Source organism: Papaver somniferum, chromosome 1 (genome assembly GCF_003573695.1).
Source record: "Papaver somniferum cultivar HN1 chromosome 1, ASM357369v1, whole genome shotgun sequence".
NCBI lineage: Eukaryota > Viridiplantae > Streptophyta > Magnoliopsida > Ranunculales > Papaveraceae > Papaver > Papaver somniferum.
The window spans coordinates 140,558,463-140,565,730 of NC_039358.1; positions in this window are offsets into that span (position 1 = coordinate 140,558,463).

A 7,268-nucleotide genomic window follows, 5' to 3' on the forward strand; every position below is an offset into this window, starting at 1 on the left:
CATGACTCAGGTTCCGGTGGCGGTGTAGCCTTTCCCTGAGCCATGCAACAGGTACCCGTAATATGACGTACTTTAGGTCTTACATTTGCCTCTTGCGAAATTTTATTCGCGAACTAGGGTGTACGCCATAAAGGTTCGCCCCTTTCTTTTATGTCATTGTTCTGTGGTTATCTCTGCGACAATTTCGCACATCATGATCTTCTTTTGATATGAGTAACTCTGCAATTATTTTTTCATAATTCATAACTTCTCAAAGCTTCTTACTGATAATATGTTTTCAAATACAACTTGTTCCATAGTTTGTCTAATCTATGACCAACATCTCTCCCTTCTGGATCCATTAATCTATAAGCTCCTGTTCCAACTATCTCCTTAATGAGGTAAGGTCCATCCCATTTTTCGCTAATTTTCCACCATTTTCTCGCTGATATATTGGTATTTGTCGCAGAACTAAATCTCCTGGTTGAAATTCATGTATTTTGACACATATATTATATTCTCGAGCTAATCTTCGCTGATAATTCTCCATATGTTGTAAAGCTTTTTCTCTTCTTTCTTCTAATTCATCAAGTTTGTTTAAAATTAAACCCACACTAAGATTTTTCTCCCAAGCTTCTCTTTTTGTTGTCGAGATAACAATTTCTGTTGGTAACACCGCTTCAACTCCGTATGTTAAACAAAAAGGTGACAGTCCAGTAGCTTCTCTTCTAGTTGTATTATAAGCCCATACTGCATTATGTACTTGTTCGCACCATGATCTGTGATGTCCTTCCAATTTCTTCTTTAATATATCTGCAATTGTTTTCTTTGTTGCTTCTACTTGCCCATTAGCTTGTGGATACAAAGGAGTGGACTTTCCACATTTTATCTTGAATGCATTAAGTAACATTTCTATATTTTGCCCCTCAAACTGTTTCCCATTATCAGATGCCAAATGTGCAGGAATTCCAAATCTGCAAATGATATTTTCGAATATGAATGTAAAGATATCTTTGTCGCAAATATGTTGTACTTTCTTCACTTTTGTCCATTTTGTGAAATAATCTGTTGCGACTATTAAGTATCTTCTTTGTCCAGTTCTTGGTAAAAATGGGCCCACAATGTCTAAGCCCCATTTTCCAAAGGGCCATACACTGGTTGAAGATGAAAATGGTGCTCCTGGTGCATGTATTTTCTTTCCATGTCGCTGACAATCTTCGCAGCGTCTTAATATTTGTTTTGCATCTTCATGCATGTATGGCCAATAATAACCTTGCATTTTTGCTCTATGTGCCAAAGATCTTCCTCCACTATGATTGCCAGCATCTCCACTATGTAACATTTTCAGCACCTTTTCTCCTTCCTCTCGTGTCAAACATCTGAGTGATGGTCCACTAAAGGATTTTCGGTATAGCAACCCATCTCTTAATTCATAATTCGTTGCTCGGATTTTTAACTTGTGTGTTTCCAATCTATTTCTTGGTGTTTCTCCTTTCGCCAAATATGCGTGAAGTTTCATTCTCCAGTCTGCGACATTGTTCATTTGTTCTTCTTTTTCATTATCTATCATCATCACATCCACATCTTCCTCTTCTTTATTTATTGATTGTGACAGAAGTGTTTGTATTTTTATGCATCTCGCAGTTGGATCTGTCATCATGCTTGAGATAAAAGCAAAAGCGTCTGCGAGTCTATTATCCTTTCTTGAAATGTGCCTCCATTTTATCTTTGGGATTTTCGCTGATAATTCTTCAACCAGCTTCTTGTATTTCTTCAAGGATGGTTCATTTGTAGTATATTCTCCTTTTATCTGGCGAATAACTAGCTGTGAATCACTAGTGATCCTTGCATTTTCTAGTTTCATTTCTATTGCGAATTTTAAAGCATGTATCACAACTTCATATTCTGTTTCATTATTAGTGGATGCAAATTCCAATCTGAATGAAAAAGCCATCTTTATTCCTTCTGGTGAAATTAAAACAATTCCAACTCCATTTCCTTCTCCATTTGATGATCCATCTACCAATATTTCCCATCTATTTGGTTCTGTTAATAAATCTTTTGGATCTCCATGTTCTTCTTCTACATCCATCATTTCTTCTACTGTTTCATCTTCTTCTAAAGGAAATTCTGCCAAGAAATCCGCAACAACTTGTGATTTTGGTGAAGACAAAATTTCATATTTAATATCAAAGTGGCCTACTTGTGCATTCCATCTCTCTACCCTTCTTGATCTTTTAGAATTTTTCATCACTGATTCAATTGGTACTTTTGTTAATACCTTTATCTTGTGTGCTTGAAAGTATATGCGGAGCTTAAATGATGCATATACCAATGCTAAGATTAACTTTTCAATCTTTGAGTAATTCTTCTCAGCAGTATTAAAAGTTTTGCTAATGTAATAAATGGGTTTCTCCACTCCTGCGTCTACTCGCAATAACACTGCACCTAATGCATGCGACGTTGTCGCAAGGTAAATCAATAATTCTTCTCCTGGTTATGCCTTTTGTAAAATAGTTGTATTCATAAGATGTTCTTTGATTCCTTGAAAAGCCTCTTCACATTATTCACTCCATTTAAATTTTGCACCCTTCTTGAGTATATCGAAAAAATATTTGCATTTGTCTGATGATCGCGAAATGAATCTCCCCAGCGAATCTAGAAGCCCATTCAACCTTTGTACATCTTTTATTGTTGCTGGTGTTGGCATGTCACGAACTGCTTGCACTTTTTCTGGATCAACCTGTATTCCTTCCTTTGATACAATGTAGCCTAATGCAACTCCAATAGTACACTTCTCAGGATTCAATTTAATGTTATACTGCCGCATTTGTTCAAAAATCTCCCTCAAGTCTTGTACATGGTCTTTAGCTTCTTTACTCTTTATTAACATGTCGTCCATGTATACTTCTAATGTTTTATGTATCCATTTTGTGAACACCTTCTCTACCATTCTTTGATATGTCGCTCCCGCATTTCGCAAACCAAATGGCATTTTCGTGTAACAATATAAACCTCTAGGGGCAAAGAAAGCAGTATGTTCTTGATCTTCTTCAGCGAGAGGAATTTGGTTATACCCTTTGTACCCATCTAAAGATGATACCCTATCATTTCCCGCTGCAGATTCCATCATTTGAGGAATATCGGGTAACGAAAAACTATCTTTGGGGCAAGCTTTGTTCAAATCAGTGAAATCTATGCAAATCCTGATTCCCTTGTTTTTCTTTAGGACAATGACCATATTCTCTATCCATTCTGGGTATTTAGATTCTCTTATAATTCCTGCCTCAAGCATTTTCTGTAATTCTTCTTCTATTTGGGAATGGTAAGTTGTTGCAATTTTTCTTATTCTCTGTTTAAATGGTCTCACATTTTTGTTAATCTCCAATTTGTGGCAAGCAATTGATGGATCTATTCCTGGTATCTCATCCATGTTTCCTGCGAATATATCTTTATATTCTCGCAACAAGTTGACAGTTCTTTCTTCTTCTTCTATATCCATTTTGGTTCCAATTCTCAACATTAGAGGCTCCTCTACAGTCCCAACATTTATTTCTTTTGTTGGTTCTGCGGCAGTGTAACTGGGTTTAGGTTCTCCCATTGGTGTTGGTTCTTTTATTGCTTTTATGGGTCCTTCCCCTTCTTCCGAAATTTCGCTGGGTATTTCTTTTCCTTCTTTTTCCCTTATCATATATACTTTAAATTATTTTTCCTTCTTTGCTTCCTTTGCCAATTTTCTGCGAAATTGTTTCTTTTTTGCTTGTTCTTCATAATGTTTTACTTCAATTTGATGACATAGTTTCGCATTGTCAACATCTCCTCTAATTTCACCTATTCCATTTGGAGTGGGGAATTTAATACATTGATGCAACGTTGATACCACAACTTTTATCGCATGTATCCATGATCTTCCTAATAACATATTATATGTCGACTCCATATCCACCACGCACAATGTTACATATGTTTCGATTTCTCCAAGTGGAATTCGCACCACTATTTCTCCTTTAGGTTTTGTTGTGGATTTTCCAAAGCCGTGAACAAAATATGCTGAACTGCACATTTCTTCATCTTTAAATCCCATTCCCCGGAATGCATGATAAAATATTATATCAACTGAACTTCCTGTATCGATTAAAGTTTTGTTCAACATCCATTCTCCTGTGGATTATATTGTTGTATCCTTGTCTTTTCGTGTAATAGGCACTGTGATGACCAACAGAGATGTATGGTTCAAATTTTCTTTTGGTATTTCTTCCTCCATGAATGCAATTTTTTGCTTTTCCCACTCTTTCAAGGGTGATATTTTTTCTACCGCTATAACTTTCTTTCCTTCAAAATTTCGTTTATGTATTCTTCCTTTGACGTTTTCATGAAATTCATTGATCAAGCTTTTTGTTATCATATTACACTCCAATATTTTGCCATTTTCATTAATTCTACTCATCTTTCTTTTAACTGATTCACCGATTTATTTAATCACTTTCTTGATTTGAATATTCTCAATCAACAATCTTCAACTTTCGATCTTCAATTCCCTGTTTCTAGGGCCATTATGTAGTTGCAGGAAATCCTACACTACACCCCTCATATGATTTCATTGTTGATCAGCCCATTTCTAGGTTTACACTCTTAATTTTATTGATTAATTTTTGAATATTCTTACAAGAAAGATAAAGAAGTTAAGAATGCTCTCTGCTCTGAACTTTCCCTCTCCTAGTTACTTGTTTCTTACTCAAAATAGTTCTCCCTTTCTTTACAACTCGAATGACTATTTATAAGGAAATACATAATGGATGACAGCTAATTTGTCCTTTATTTTCGGATATGATTTGCGACATTTTCGCAACCTTACAAATGTTAACTTCGCAAGCTCTCTAATTTTCGCAAGACTATCACATCTTTCTCATGTTCCTTGATGACGTCGTTTCTGAAATTATTCTGCGACGCTATTGTGCTGTACCATTGATAATTTCGCTGAGACATAATTGTTGCGAGATTCTGATCCTACATGTTGTAAACTATTATTTTTCTTCTACTTTTAGCCTAGGGTTTAGAAAGATGGAAACTATTATTTTTCTTCTTGTGATGAACTCCTATGCCATGAGTACCTAGATTTTATTATTGGTTAAGGAATAAGTTGGATTTCCAAATATGGGTTTTCATTCAATAAATTAGTTTTGTCTCCATATTATCGATTATGATTCACTATTCATCTTGTCTTATGATTTGAATACTTGTTTGATCGAGTCACGAATCGTTTGATTTTGTGTTCATATCTATTGATAGTTTAGGGTTTATTATACGTAAATGTGATACACCTTGAATACACGTAGCATAATTGTGATTATTGCTTGTAGTGATACATCCTAGTAGTCACATGTGGATCATAACCTTTGTTAAAACGGATTAGTGCTTTTACACGTTCGATTGCATTGATTAGTCTTATTTCATAGAACTTAGTGCTCTTAGGGAGTTAAACTTAATTGTGCTTTTACACTTTAGGTTGATTTCTAGGAAGAATTCACTTCCGCATCTTTTAATGTGTTTGTTGATGACAAGAGGAAATTAGCGGGATATTCTTGCGATCAAGGTATCCCAGGACTTTTGATAAAAGTTGAGATTAAATTTCAATTCTAGTTATTGTTATAAATTCATGTTTGTGAATGAAAACTAATCCTTGACCAATATCTTCATCTTATTGATTTGCTTGTTTATTTCATTATTTGCTTTTATTTTATTTTCCTTTACATAAAAATCAGAAATCCCTCCTTGTTTATATAGGAAACCGAAACAAATTGACAACCTAGTCCTCTCTGTGGGAACGATCCTTTCTTACCCTTGCTATATTATTTATTTTGAGTTGTGAGAAAGTAATATTCTTTTTGACGCATACGACAGCGGTCACGGAACATTGTTTCGCAAATCTATTTTCTTATATTGTGTTTATGATAATATGTTCAATCATAATCCCAAGGGCTGAATTCATCCGGAATTTTCTTATATTGTGTTTATGATAATATGTTCAATCATAATCCCAAGGGTTGAATTCATCTGTAAGTTCAATACACTAAATAATAACAAGTTACCGATTATTGTAATGTCGATCACGAAGTCCATACATAAATATGAAAAAGCGGGGGTCTAACAACACCACCCAATATTTCACTTAGCAATCTGTATGGACTAACTCCGAAATACTTTGCTAGAGAATCAACTAGACAGTCAGACTCAATCTAGATAGAAGTATCTCAAGGAGTTAATATCTCTCTCTTGATTTGATTTTTACTCAAGCTAAAAACAATAGCGAGTATTTATCAAATACAAGGAATAACTTGGACGGTACCAAAGACCAATGTCCAAGTGTTAATCAATGAAATCAACAACCACAAGGTCGGATCTCTAATCGATTAAACTTTAACGCACAACCTGTATTATTTCAATTATAAAGATAAACAATATAATGCGGTAAATAAAATAACACAGACACCAGAAATTTTGTTAACGAGGAAACCGCAAATGCAGAAAAAACCCGGGACCTAGTCTAGATTGAATACACATTGTATTAAGCCGCTACAGACACTAGCCTACTCCAAGCTAACTTCAGACTGGACTATAATTGAACCCCAATCAGTCTTCCACTAATTGAAGGTACAGTTGTACTCCTACGCCTCTGATCCTAGCAGGATACTGCGCACTTGATTCCCTTAGCTGACTTGATAATAAACAAATCTGTCTCACACAGAAAAGTCTATCAAAGGATAAATATGTCTCCCACAGAAAAACCCTAGATTTTTGTTCTGTCTTAAGATATGAAATCAAGGTGAACAGGAACCAACTGATAATCCGTTCCGAAGAACAACCTAGATTAATCAATCACCTCTCAACAGTCTTACTTGAATACACAAGAGGACGTCGAGGAATCACAAACAGTGGGACGAAGATGTTTGTGACTTCTTTATCTTGCCTATCAGAGAACTCTAACGATCTCAAGCCAATCAAAGATTGTACTCGTACGGTAGAAGATGCAAGATCAGATCACACACCTACGATAAAAGTAGTATCGGTCTGGCTTCACAATCCCAATGAAGTCTTTAAGTCGTTAACCTGGTTTTAGAGAAGAAAACCAAAGGTTAGAGGAGAATCGACTCTAGCGGGCGCACTAGTAGCACACAGACGTGTGGGGATTAGTTTTGCACAATGCTAGATGTCTCCTTTATATAGCCTTCAAATCAGGATTTTGCCTTAGTTACAAAGCAATCAATATTCACCGTTAGATGAAAACCTGA